The 14,711-nt window shown below is 44.8% G+C and overlaps 1 protein-coding gene across 14 annotated transcripts in view; it reads left to right on the top strand.

Annotated features, from left to right (window-relative positions):
• The first annotated feature begins 406 nt into the window (after positions 1–406).
• The window catches only part of SYNE2 (spectrin repeat containing nuclear envelope protein 2), a 392,481-nt gene continuing 378,176 nt past the window's right edge, over positions 407–14,711 (top strand). For 10 of the 14 annotated variants that reach the window (XM_030929921.1, XM_030929916.1, XM_030929913.1 and 7 more), the window contains exon 1: positions 407–585. The gene's annotated coding sequence lies outside the window, so the exon portion shown is untranslated. The other 4 variants (XM_030929909.1, XM_030929911.1, XM_030929910.1 and 1 more) reach the window with 4 other exon arrangements.

The following is a 14,711-nucleotide window of genomic DNA, read 5'->3' as shown; positions in this document are numbered from 1 at the left end:
CAAATTCCTCGTTTTACAAAGAGCCCACGGGGTGAAATGACTTGCTCATGGTCTGGTAGCTAGCTAATCGCAGATCTGCTTTCTAACTCCTACTTCCAAGACCCGGGAATCTACGGGTGTTGGAGAAGACCCCTGCTGAAATCGTCCAGAAGAGCTTTTTGAGGGAGTTTGTGACTCCCGATTCCCCAGCCCCGGGTAAGAAAAGGGTCATGAACCTACATTGCGAGGTGGTCTCTCCCTCACACCACCTCTGATGTCCCAAAACACGGGGAGAAAGTTGCCCGCCCCGGGCTGCGGCGGGGCCTGCTGCTCCGCCCCGGCGCTGGCGGGCGCGCTCCATACTGGCCGCCGAGGGGCGAGCGCGGGACCCGGCGGCGGGCGGCGGGCGGGGAAGGCGCGGGGCGTGGTTTGCCGCTTTCCGAGCGCCAAGGAGCTGAGCGCGCTCAGCTGCGCCCAGAGCCTTCGGCCGAACCTGAGAAAGCAAGAGGGAGAGCGAGCAAAAGCCGCGATCCAGAGAGCCAGGCAAGCGGGGCGCCGACCTCGGGCGGCCCCGGCCCACGCTCTTGCCCCTTGGCCGGGCGGAGGGTGGGTGAGCGCGGCCGCAGGGCCCCAGCACCCCGGTGCGCCCCGGAGAGAGCGGGAGGGAGGGGAAGGGGCGAGAGAGAGAAAGGTCCCTGAGCCGGGGGCGGGGGCGGCGGGAGGCTGGAACCGACCCGATGCCAGGGTCCGAGCCGGTCCACGGAAAACTTTGCTCGGGTGGGGAGAGAGGGGTGCGCGGAGGGCGCAGCAAACTTGTCAGCGGGCGGGGCGCTTCGCAGATTGGAGCGAGCGCCAGCGGGTGGCGTTTGTCTCTCCGGGTTCTTTGTGTCACCTCCGGGCCCCAGCCAGCCGGTCCGCCCGGCTCGGGCAGGCGCTGCGCGGGAGGCTGTGCCCTGGTGCCGCGGCGCCCCGGCCGCCCCCTCCCGGGCCCAGGCCCAGGCCCCGGCGCTCGGGGGCCGCTGATTGTTTTCATTCCTCGCGTCACGCCTGGGCGGGAAACATTTTGAACGCCGCGTGAGCTGGAAGGCGGATAGCCGCGGCGCAGAGATTGCAGGATCGTGGGCGGTGCGGGGCTCGCCCGGGGGACCCGGGAACCCGGGAGTCGGGGCGCACCGGGACTGCAGAGGGCGCGGGGACGGGCGGCCCGGGTACTGGAGGGGCGGCGGCGGGCGCGGCAGCTTAGCGCCTCTGCGGGAGCGGGGGGCCCTCGGACGGCGGGGATTATAATTCCATTTCGATTGCTTGGGGTCTTTGTTGTCTGAAATTGCCTTTAGGGTCTGACGGTGGCACTTTCTCCTGCTTAGGTTATTTTTCTTCTGTTGAAAAGGGCGGGGCGGGGGCTGTGTATGGAATTAGTGCTGCTGGGAACATCAGCGCCTTATTTGATGGAGGCTGAGAAGTCCTGTGTAGCATTCGCGTTTGTGGACGCCTGCTGTTTCCGAAAGTTATTTCCCCTCCCTCCGAGAAAGGGAGCGTCTGAACTGGACGCCGCAGGCACGATTGTGTACAAGCACCGGCAAGTCGGAGCTAACCCGTGAGGGTTGTTTCGAGCCGCTCCACACTTGGCATCGCTTTTTTTATCTTTTGAGTTTGTTTGATTTGAAGCAACTTTTGTCTGCTTTGCTAGAAGTTCCGAAGGCTTCGTTGCAGATACTATGTGGCTATGCTAGGATGGGTTCGATCATTTTTAGAGGTGGGGAATACAATTAAACCGTGCCGGGCCACACCTGGCCTTCTCACCGCTCCAGTGCCTGCCACAGAGACATCGTAAACATGTTCAGAGGAGAGTGTTCAGCTTTTATGGGATGAATATTTGGTGTGTTTTCATGCTTTAATGCATGATTCTTTCTCCAAGTTGCCTTTCTTGAAAGCTGTGGAGACTCTCAAGGGCTTTTCCTGAGATAATTACTGAATGGCTTTAGCCGGGCCAGCCCCCTGGGGCGGTGGGAACAGGTGTAATCCTTATTAAGTTTTTTCGTGGTGAAGAATGGAGATGTCAAAATAAGTAAAAAGTGGAAATGTTTAGGTCTTTGTCCACATGTTTGAATTAACAAACCTTTATCTGAATTTTTAAAAAATCAAACTCAAACCATTTTTGGTCAGCTAGCCTTAAAATTGTTTGAAAAATCATGTGAATAAATTTACCCAATTAGAAAGTTTTTAGCATTTCACTGGATTCGTGTTAATTGTGTTGTAGGATATTGCAGAATGTTTAGAGAACTGAGTCACAATGGGGTTATTCTGAGTAGTGCTCTCACTAGCATAAGGTGAAAGTTAATATAAAATTTAAAAACTGAATGAATCACATTTTAATAAGTAAGGGAATGGGTGAAAAGCAATTGGTTCATTTTTCATTATTTTATTTTTCATTACTTACATGTTTTAAATACATATTTTCAATAATTTCACAAGATTATTTATTTACTCAGACTCCTACATATACCAGTCACGGTGCTGGCTTCTGGGGATCTGAATAATAATAGTTACACCTTATAGAATGCTTATTTTGAGCCGAGCGCGGTGGCTCAAGCCTGTAATCCCAGCACTTTGGGAGGCCGAGACGGGCGGATCACGAGGTCAGGAGATCGAGACCATCCTGGCTAACATGGTGAAACCCCGTCTCTACTAAAAAGTACAAAAACCTAGCCGGGCGCGGTGGCGGGCGCCTGTAGTCCCAGCTACTCGGGAGGCTGAGGCAGGAGAATGGCGTAAACCCGGGAGGCAGAGCTTGCAGTGAGCTGAGATCCGGCCACTGCACTCCAGCCTGGGCGACAGAGCGAGACTCCGCCTCAAAAAAAAAAAAAAAAAAAAGAATGCTTATTTTGTACCAGTAGATACTTTACATAGATTACCTTTTTACCTTTTTCATCTATAATTGCTTATTGAGTACCTACAATGTCTTGTGCTAGGTGCTGGGGTGATAGTGGTGCACAAGACAGCCATGGTTCCTGCCCTTATCTAGGTAGGGAATCTAGGCAGGAAATAAAATATATTGCTAAACTAATAGCAGGTTTTGAAAGGTAAATCAGATCACATCATTCTTCTGTTAAAAACCCTCCATTGGCTTCCTGTCTCTCTCTGAGTGAATGGCAAAGACCTGACAGTGGCTCCCAGAGCACACCTCTTTTGGCTTCCCTGCTTCTCCATGCCGTTGCCTTCCTATTTTATCTGCTGCTCTCCTCCCTGCTCGAGTGTCTACAGCCAAACTAGCTTTCTTGCTGCATAAGGGCCTTTGGACTTGCTGTGCGCTGCCTGGAATGACCCCCTGGCCCTAGCTCCCATATCTCTAATGGCACTTGTTGACCTGACCCTCTTCACTTCTTGATGTTATTTTGTCAGTGAGCCTTCACTAACCCCCAGATTTAAAATCACAACCATCCTCGCGACTCCCATTCCTCCTTTCATAAGTTACTATTTTTCCTCCATAGCACTTATGGCTGCCTACCATATGTTGCTTGTTTATTGTCTGTCTTTTTCAGAAGGTTGTATATCCTTCAGAACTGTATCAGAGCTGTTTTATTCACTGTTACATCTTCAGAATCTGGAACAGTAACTGGCATATAGTAGGTCCTCAATAACTTGAATGAATGTTGAGTGGAAAGAAGGGTACAGCAGAATGCTGGGACATAGAATAACCAAGGCCTTCTAGAATACTGGTGAGAAGGCCTCTAGGTGGAAGTGACATTTAAATGAGACTTGAAGATGAGAAGGAGCTAGCCATATTGTTGTGGCGTAAGAGGTTGTAGAGAGGAGACAGGCATGGAAGAAAATCTGGCAGAGAGAGAGGATGCTCAAAGGCCTCGAGGCGGGAAAGAGCTAGGTGGTATGTGGATTTATTGAAACTGAAAGGTCATTGTGGCTGAGCACTGTCAAGTCAAGGGAGGGTAAGACTAAATGACAGAGTGGAAATCAGGTGTCAGATTATTCAGGGTCTTTCTAGAGAAATTAACATGAAATCCTCATATATAGCCTATTAACCCTTTTATGGTTTAAAAAACTGGGCATCAGGGAGATTGAATAACTTTCTGAGATTATGCAATGGGTGAATGGCAGAGCCTAGAATACAAAGCCAGGCTTACAGACTCTAACAAACCTATATTTTACCACTATGTCAAGATCAAAAGACATAGTCCCTATCCTGATGAAGCTGTTAGTTTAGTGTGAAGACAAGGTATTGCAGTATACACATGTACTCCTGGGGGCTGTGGAAGGAGGGAAGCCCCTAGTTCTGCCTGGGAGTGGGACAAGCCAAATTGGAAACAATATAATCATTTTTCCTTTTTTATTATTATGAAATATTTCAGATTGGCAACATCTTAATTAAGAAATAATATTAAATACAATAGCCTATTCTCTGAGTCTTCACTGTATGTTTCCCTCCTTTTTTTCTTTTTAGAGACAAAATACTTGCTTTCATATGAGACAAAGGGTCTGTGTCATATGCCCCCTTTCCTACTTTCATCAAATAAAAGATTATGTCTGGAATAGTGCAAATTCACTTATTTTATTTTTTTGAGACAAAGTCTCGTTCTATCACCCAGGCTGGAGTGCAGTGGTACGATCATGGCTTACTGTAGCCTCTACCTCCTGGACCCAAGTGATTCTCCCACCTCAGCCTCCCGAGTAACTGACTACAGGTGTGCACTACCATGCCTGGCTAATTTTTAAACTTTTTGTAGAGAAGAGATCTCACCATGTTGCCTAGGCTGGTCTCCAACTCCTGGCCTCAAGTGATCCTCCTACCTCAGCCTCCCAAAGTGCTGGATTACAGGCATGAGCCTGCCCTTGGCCTCTTGTTTACATTTGAGAAGTTTTTGACTTATGTATAGACCTGTGAAACTGTCTTCCTGTAGCCCCTTGCTATACCCTGAATCCCTCTTCCTCATACAACCAATGATAGCTTTCTGACTCTGTGGATTAGTTTGCGTTTTTAGAATTCTATGTAAATGAAATCATGTAGTAAGTTCTGTTCTTTGCCTGGCTTTTGCTCAGCATAATTATTTTGAGACTCATCTATATTGTATCAATAGTTGATTCCTTTTTGTTGTTAAGTAGTACTCCATTGTACTGATAGATCCCAGTTCATTTATCTTTTCACCTATTGATAGACATTTGGGTTGTTTCTGGTTTTGGGCTATTAAAAATAAAACTGCCATGAACATTATACACAGTCTTTGTATGCATGTCTTTCACTTCTCCTGGGTAGATGTCTAGGAGTAGAATGACTAGATCCTATGGTAGGCATATGTTTAACTTTTCAAAGAACTACTATACTTTTCCAAAGTGGTTACGTAATATAACCAAAATAGTCTATGAGGGTTCCAGTTGCTCTAAATCCTTGCCAACATTTGGGGTGGTCAGGCTTTTATAGCCATTCTGTTGGGTGTGTAGTGACACTTCATTGTGGTTTTAATTTCTATTTCCCTGATGACTAATGACGTTGAGCATTATTTAATATGTTTATTTACCATCCGTATATCTTCTTTGTTGAAGTGTCTGCTCAAATTTTTTGCCAGTTTTCTTGCATTGTTGTTTTCCTTCTTATTGAGTTTTGAGAGCTCTTTGTGTATTCTGGATGCAAGTCATTTATCAGGTATAAGCTTTGCAAATATTTCCATTCAGTCTTATCTTAGTCCATTTTGTGCTGCCATTACGGAATACCAGATTGGGTAATTTATAATGTACAGAAATTTGTTGGCTCATGGTTCTAGAATCTGGGAAATCTAAGATTGAGGGGGTGACATCTGGTGAGAGCATTTTTGCTGTATCATTACATGACAGAAGGGCAAAGAGAGGGTGAGAAAGAAGCAAAATGGAGCTGTTTTATTCTATTTATTTATTTATTTATTTATTTATTTATTTAAGACACAGTCTCACTCTGTCACCTAGGCTGGAGTGCAGTGACACAGTCTCGGCTCACTGCAACCTCTGCCTCCTGGATTCTAGTGATTCTTGTACCCTAGCCCCCCGAGTAGCTGGGATTACAGGTATGCATCTCCACATCGGCCTTTTTACAATTTTTTTTGGTTTTTTTTAGAGACAGGGTTTCACTGTGTTGGCCAGGCTGGTCTTGAACTCCTGGCCTCAAGTGATCTGCCCGCCTTGGCCTCCCAAAGTGCTGGGATTACAGGCATGAGTCACTGCACCCAGCCTATTTTCTTTTTTTTTTTTGAGACAGTGTCTCATTGTGTTGCCCAGGCTGGACTGCAGTGGCTTGATCTCAGCTCACTGCAACCTCCACCTCCCAGGTTCAAGCGATTCTCCTGCCTTAGCCTCTTGAGTAGCTGGGACTCCAGGTGCGTGCCACCACGCTCAGTCTGATTTATTCTTTTATAAGGAACCCGCTCCTGTGATGATGGCGTTAATCCATTAAGGAGAGCAGAGCCCTCATAACCCATCACCTGATAAAAGTTCCATCTCTTAATACTGTAATATTGTAACAGTATTGCCTCTTAATAATGTTATAATGGCAATTAAATTTCACCAGAGTTTTGGAGGGGACATTTAAACCATAGCAAATTTATTACATTCTCTTAACAATATCTTTTGAAGATACTGTTCTTAATTTTGATAAAGTACAATTTGTCAATTTATTCTTTATGGATTGTACTTTTGGTATTATATTTGAGAAATCTGCCTAATTCAAAGTCTAAAAGGCTTTCTCCTATGATTTTTTTCTAAAAATTTTATAAGGTTTTGGTTTAACATTTAGGTTCATGTACTTTAATTTTTGTTTACGGTGTGAATATGGGCGGAAGTTTACCCCATCTATGCCAGGAACATTTGGTAATTTTTGGAGACAGTGTCTGGAGACCATGTCTGGTATAGGAATGAGGGGCATTTGTTCCCGGCATCTAGTGGGCAGAGGTCTAGGATGCTGCTAGACACCCTACAGTGGATAGGTGAGATCCTCTGAATAGAGAATTATTCAGCCAAAGTGTTAGTAGTACCAGGGTTGAGACACTCTAGGCTTGAGGTTTATTAATTTTATTGACCTCCATGAACCAGCTATTGGTTTCATTGATATCGTTTAATATTTTTCTAGTTTCCTTTTAATGGATTTTCACTCAAATCTTTATTTTTTCCTCTCTTCTACTTTTGGGTTTAATATGTTCTTATTCCAGTTTCCTTAGGTCATTGATTTGTGACTTTTCTTCTTTTCTGATATAGGTGTTTAGTCTTTTAAATTTATTCCTCAGTACTACTTTAGTGACATGTCACAAATTTTGATATGGTGTGATTTTATTTGTATTTAGTTTAAAATACTTTTAAAATTGACTGGGCACGGTGGCTCACGCCTGTAATCCAAGCCCTTTGGGAGGCCAAGGCAGGGGATCACAAGGTCAAGAGCTCGAGACCGGCCTGGACCAACATAGTGAAACCCCATCTCTACTAAAAATACAGAATTAGCTGGGTGTGGCGGCACGTGCCTGTAATCCCAGCTACTTGGGAGGCTGAGGCAGGAGAATTGCTTGAACTTGGGAGGTGGAGGTTACCGTGAGCTGAGATCATGCCGCTGCAGTCCAACCTGGGCAACAGAGCAAGACTCTGCCTCGGGAAAAAGAGAAAAAAAGAAGCAAGTCACTAGGTGCAGCCCGCACTAAAGGCGTGGACTCCACTGCTTTCCTCTCTCCTTTCTCTCTTTTCTTTCTCTCTCTCTTTCTCCCTTCCCCTCTTCCTTCCCCTCCCTTCCTTCCTCCCTTCCTTCCTCCCTCCCTCCCTCCCTCCATCCCTTCCGTCCCTCTAGCTCTGTCGCCCAGCAGGCTGGAGTGCAGTAGCACGATCTTGTCTCACTGCAACCTCTGCCTCTCTGGCCCAAGTGATCTACCTGCTTTGGCCTCCCAAAATACTAGGATTATAGGCGTGAGCCTCTGTGCCTGGTCTAGAAACTAATTTTCTTTCTTTTTTTTTTTTTTGAGGCGGAGTCTCGCTGTCTCCCAGGCTGGAGTGCAGTGACCGGATCTCGGCTCACTGCAAGCTCTGCCTCCCGGGTTTACGCCATTCTTCTGCCTCAGCCTCCCGAGTAGCTGGGACTACAGGCGCCCGCCACCTCGCCCGGCTAGTTTTTTGTATTTTTTAGTAGAGATGGGGTTTCACCGTGTTAGCCAGGATGGTCTCTATCTCCTGACCTCGTGATCCGCCCGTCTCGGCCTCCCAAAGTGCTGGGATTACAGGCTTGAGCCACCGCGCCCGGCGAAACTAATTTTATTAAACGAATCCACTAAATTATCATAGAGCAGATCATTGCTGTTATAGAAACATATTTTAGAATACTGCAGAGTATTACAATATTCAGAACACCTGCACTTGGAGAAACCTCCCCTCCAGACAGGCTCTGCAGGGTGCACTGCCTCCTTTTCTTTCCTCTGGGCCGCATTAGGAGGAGGGAGGTGAATGGGGAGAAGGAATCAATCTTCCGGTGTTGACATTTTCCAGACCCTGAGAAAGGTTGAGTTGAAAGATAAGTGTGAAAGCATCTCTTTCTTTTGATGGTGTCTGAGATGAAAAGCACTTGCTAATAGCCCCTCAGGTCAAAGTAACACATTTGACAAAAAGCAGCCTCAAGGTTTTGCTTGTCAGCGTCCATATTTGATTGGAAACTTCAATCTGAGATGTGGTGCTTGAATTTTTCTAGAATTTGCCAATTACTTGTTGCTCTGGTTCCAGCTGACTTTTAGTCTCCCTTTGGGTATTACCACTGCGTGCAGTTTGTTATCAGTGAGTAGCTCTTCTCTATCGGGCTGTGTAAATGTACCCCTATTTAATTTATCAACAAATTATTTTTTAAATACTTACTGGGCCGGGCGCGGTGGCTCAAGCCTGTAATCCCAGCACTTTGGGAGGCCGAGACGGGCGGATCACGAGGTCTGGAGATCGAGACCATCCTGGCTAACACAGTGAAACCCCGTCTCTACTAAAAAATACAAAAAACTAGCCGGGCGTGGTGGCGGGCGCCTGTAGTCCCAGCTACTCGGGAGGCTGAGGCAGGAGAATGGCGTAAACCCGGGAGGTGGAGCTTGCAGTGAGCTGAGATCCGGCCACTGCACTCCAGCCTGGGCGACAGCGCGAGACTCCGTCTCAAAAAAAAAAAAAAAAAAAAAAAAAAAAATACTTACTGAATCTGGGCTCTGACACACAGATGAAAGTCAGTGTCTCTTGCCACTAGCAAGCTGTCTAGAAGCAGAAAGGCCCATAAGCAGAGGAACATGCAATCTCAGTGGTAGTCACTGCAGTGGAAACTGGTGGTCACTGCAGTGGAAACATGAGCAGGGCAAAGCATGGTCAGCTAGAACAGTGGTTCTCAAAGTAGGGTCCAGGGACCAAGAATGGCCAACCTATTGAGTGTACCTTGACAGTGGGGCCCAGCAATCTGTGTTTAGTAAGCCTTCTAAGTGATTCTGATGCATACCGCAGACTGTGAACCATGGGCATAGAGGATTAGACAATCTCTGAGATTTTTTCCAGCTCTTCAAGTCTATGCGTATGGTTAAGAAATGTGATATTTACCCCATTGTATTTTTTTTTTTTTTGAGACTGAGTCTTGCTGTGTTGCCCAGGCTGGAGTGCAGTGGCACAATCTTGGCACACTGCAGCCTTTGCCTCCTGGGTTTGGACTCCTGAGTAGCTGGGATTACAGGTGCACGCCACCACACCCAGCTAATTTTTGTGTTTTTAGTAGAGATAGGGTTTCACCATGTTGGTCATGCTGGTCTCGAACTCCTGACCTCGTGATCTGCCCAACTTGGCCTCCCAAAGTGCTGGGATTACAGGCATGAGCCACTGTGCCCGGCCCTACCCTGTTGTATTTTAAGAGCAGTAGTTGGCACTAATATCATATACAACATTAATTGCAATGTAGGCTGGGCACTGTAGCATATGCCTGTAATCCCAGCATTTTGGGAGGCTGAGGTGGGAGGATCGCATGAGCCCAGGAGTTTGAGATCAGCCTGGGCAATATAGTGAGACCCCAATCACACACACACACACAAATTAGCTGGGCTATGGTGGTGCATGTCTGTAGTCCCAGGTACTAGGGAGGCTGAGGTGGGAGGATTGCCTGAGCCTGGGGGATTGAGTCTGCAGTGAGCCATGAGAGACACAGTGAGACCCTATCTAAAAAGAAAAAAAGGAATGTAGGTAGAACAAATTCAGTTTTACTATATGTGTTGCTGAAGTGAGCATGAAAAACAAATTCAAAATGATACAGTTGTTTGGCAGTGGAACAATAGTAAATTGGATTTAAAAAACTTTATTATGAAAAATTTCAAATATATTCAAAAGCAGAGATAATAGTAAAAATGTACTATTGCGTAACGATTACCCAGAATGAATATTATTAAATCCTGTCAATCTGGTTTTACCCATGTCCTCACATATCCCGCCTGTGCTGGATTATTTTGAAGCAAATTTCATACCTCATATCATTTTATCCTTAAATAATTGGATTTTAAATTATTTGAGATATTAAAGTGCTAGAAATCAATTTGAAACTGAATCACATGTAGCCATTTCCTGGTTTCCCTTACATTATAGATAAAACTTATCTGTAGCTGCCGGGCGCGGTGGCTCAAGCCTGTAATCCCAGCACTTTGGGAGGCCGAGACGGGCGGATCACGAGGTCAGGAGATCGAGACCATCCTGGCTAATACGGTGAAACCCCATCTCTACTTAAAAATACAAAAAACTAGCCGGGCGAGGTGGCGGGCGCCTGTAGTCCCAGCTACTCGGGAGGCTGAGGCAGGAGAATGGCGTAAACCCAGGAGGCGGAGCTTGCAGTGAGCTGAGATCCGGCCACTGCACTCCAGCCTGGGTGGCAGAGCAAGACTCCGTCTCAAACAAAAAAAAAAAAAAAAAAAAAAAAAAACGTATCTGGAGCTAATTTACACAAAAGGTGGATAAAACAAAACAACAGGTGGACACATGTACATATATTCCTATTTGCATAAAACCTATTAAAAACAAGTATACTTTTTTTGTTGTTGAGGCAAAGTCTCGCTCTGTCACCCAGGTGGGAGTGCAGTGTGGTGTGATTATGGCTCATTGCAGCCTCGACCTCCTGGGCTCAACTGATCCTCCAGCCTCGTGTTTCTGTATTTTGTAGAGACGAGATCTCACTGTGTTGCCCAGACTGGTCTCGAACTTCTGGGCTCAAGAAATCCTCCTGCCTTAGCCTCCCAAGGGGCTGGGATTACAGGCGTGAACCACCGTGCCCAGCAAAAATAAGTATAATTGTCACTACCATGAATACATTTTATTAAAACATTTTATGTACTGTCATTATGTTAACAATATATGCATTATACTTATAGATAATATTCTAAAATAGTAAGAAAGAATATACACGCATGCCCTGCCAAAATTGAATTACTATACTTGAAGGGGAAATTTTAATTTGGAAGGCAGGTTTTTAGGAAGGTAGATATTAGAAGGTTTTGAAGGTTTGGGGCAGTTGTTTTTTTTTTTTTTTTGAGACAGAATCTCACTCTGTCACCAGGCTTGAGTGCAGTGGCGTGATCTTGGCTCACTGAAGCCTCCGCTTCCTGGGTTCAAGTGATTCTCCTGCCTCAGCCTCCTGAGTAGCTGGAACTACAGGCATGCACCACCACACCTGGCTTTTTTTTGTGTTTTTAGTAGAGATGGAATGTCACCATGTTGGCCAGGCTCGTGTCAAACTCTTGGCCTCAAGTGACCTGCCCGCCTCAGCCTCCCAAAATGCTGGGATTATAGGCATGAGCCATCGTGCCTGGCCTTGGGGCAGATTTTTAATATATGTAAATTAAGAATTGTCACTACTCATTTCAGCAGTTATGTTGCCTCATTTGGAAAGAAAAGGTATTCAGCATGTGGGGATGCATAAAAATCCATTCATCTTAGTCAGTGTGCTCCATGCTGTGTTTTTTTCAAGGTTAGAGATAACATATTTAGTGGGAGGTGAGGTTATGGGATAGTTCATGTTTGAAGTGGGGACAGAATTGATTTACAGACATACCACCTGTTTTCTCCTACTTTGGCTTTGGAGAACAAGTTGTGGTATACTGAGGAAAAGCTGATTGTATCACTTATGACTGAGATTTTCATCTTTAGCCGCTTCTGTGTGATACATGAATTAATGGGTCATACCATAGGAATTAGCTAATTTTCATTTTAAAATATTACTCAAGAAATTTTTATCTTAATTGTACATTTCAACAATATAAATAAGCTGTTCCAGACTGTCTCTTATGCCTCTAAACAAATATAAACCCCCACAACTCAAATGCATATAAGCTTTTACTACAGTATAATGGTAGGTTATAGCCAGTGTATGATGGGATTGTTGATAGAATAATGCATATTAGAGCTTTTAGTTCAAAAATTTGAGATAGTGATTCAGAAAGAAAAAAGGAATGATTATCATGAATTCTGTTTATTAGAATTGTTTATTAAAGAGTTAAAGATATGTTCTATTTATTTATTTTTTTGATTTTTATTGTTTTTTTTTTTTTGAGATGGAGTTTTGCCCTTGTTGCCCAAGCTGGAGTGCAGTGGCGCAATCTCAGCTCGCTGCAACCTCCGCCTCCCGGGTTCAAGCAATTCTCCTGCTTCAGCCTCCTGAGTAGCTGGGATTACAGGCGCATGCCACCACGCTCGACTAATTTTTTGTATTTTTCGTGGAAACGGGTTTAGCCAGGCTGGTCTCGAACTCCTGACCTCAGGTGATCTGCCCACCTCGGCCTCCCAAAGTGCTGGGATTACAGGCCTGAACCACGGCGCCCGGCCAAGATGTGTTTTAGTATTTGCACTTGTGTGTTGGCAAAGAAAATAGGTTACTAAGCGTGCTCTTATTGGAATATCCTTTGTAGTCACTCATTTGATGACACTGAGTAAGAATCTTTCTTCTGTTAATACATCTTTGTTTAAAAGAAAATAAGTTACCTTTGTAGTCTTTGTACATTTTTCATTGCAGAAAGTCTCCCCTCTGCTGGGTAATAATTAATTTTGTAAACGTGTTTAATCCAGTACTGATTATAGTCCCTTCTGAGCTGGATGAAAAGAAACTTCTGAATGTCTGTAACCACAGATTGATGATTTGGTTACAAAGACTCTCTGTTGGTGATAGTTTCTGAGAACTGGAAGGTAAGCTTGTTCCTTGGGTGAGTCATCAGGTTGTCTTGCAGTCGGTCATGTGTTTTCTTAGCAACTGCTGTTGATTTCAGGTTTGAACAGGGTGAGCATGTTTTGAAATGATCCAACAGATTCTTTTAGGTTATAATATGGCTGCTAAATCTTATACAGTTACTGTTATATGTATCACAAGGAGTGAAAGATTGAATTCTTTTTCTATCTATACCTTCCAAATCATTTCTCTTCTAATTTGTTTTTCAGGGGTGGTGAGGACTGGAAGTGGGGGTAAAAAAGGAGAAAAATAAATGAATCTGGGATATCATGATATCTGGGATATCATGGGATATTATGCCCCTGGACTAGAGCAGAACCAAGAGGACCTCCATGTGCTGGTAGGATTAAATATGATTTCCTGGGGTGTTGATCTCGAGTAATACTCCATGTGCATACATTCTAAAGGAACAAGTGAATTTTAGAAATGTCTGTGGTATCGTGTAGTGGTTAAAAGCATGGCTTATGAAATCAGTCTGACCCCTGGTTCAAGTTCTAGCTTTGCCATATACTGGAGGTGTTATTTTGGGCAAATTACTTAACCTCTCTGAGTAGAGTTTCCTCATCTGTAAAAGTGAAACTAAAATCCCACATACTTATACTGAGATAATACAGGTAACAGACAGCATAGTACCTACGGAACACATGGTAACAAATGCTAGTTATTGCATTCAGTTCAAGGGTGTAATATACAAGGGGCTAGATAACAGGTGTTTAGGGGACAGTCAGAAACGAATCAGATATGAGCCCTAATTCTTCAGGAACTAGGGGAGAGGGCCTTGTAAACAAGTCACCGTAATATTATCTAGAATGGAAGAAGTGCCAACTGAAGTACAAGCGAGGTGCTGTGGGTGCATAAAGCAAGTGCCAACTTTGGGGAAGTTAGGGCTAATTTTGTAAAACATTTGCCATTTGAGCTGAGTGTGTATTGCTGGGCCTAGAATGGTGAGTAGGGCTTTTATGGGTGGAGAGTGGAGGAGAGTAGATTGTGGGCTGAAGAAAAGCACAGGGTTAATTAATGGCAGGGTGTGGTGGGAGAGAAGGCCGGATAGATGACTTGTGGTTAGATATTGGAGGGTTTTTCACACACAAGTGTTCAGACTATAGTCTCATGGTCAATGGGGAACCAAAGCAGGTGTTTGGTGTGAGCTCTGTTTCGCAATAATGTTTTGAAAGATGTATTGGAGAGGCAGGGAGTCTGATTACAAGGATGTTTCAGAAATTCAGGTGAGTGATGAAGACATTTGGAGAACAGAGTAAGAGGGGATTAAAAGGAGATAGAAGACAGATAATTCGAAACTAGGTGCCAAAGACAATGTTCATGCCATTACTTGAGAGAGAGAAAATACAGGAGGAGAAGGTATGGGATAAATTGGATAGTTCAGTAATGGAGTGGGCTAATGGGTCTGGTGAGCTCAAAGATTAGTGGGAGATCGATCCGGCAGTTGGAAATTCAGTTCTGAAAGAAGGAAGCTAACATTTATTGTGCACCCACTGTGTCTCAGGTTTTATGCTAA

This window comes from Rhinopithecus roxellana, chromosome 5 (assembly GCF_007565055.1).
Source record: "Rhinopithecus roxellana isolate Shanxi Qingling chromosome 5, ASM756505v1, whole genome shotgun sequence".
Lineage (NCBI taxonomy): Eukaryota > Metazoa > Chordata > Mammalia > Primates > Cercopithecidae > Rhinopithecus > Rhinopithecus roxellana.
The sequence above is the reverse complement of the archived record's forward strand: the minus strand, read 5'-3'. Positions and strand labels throughout refer to the sequence as shown.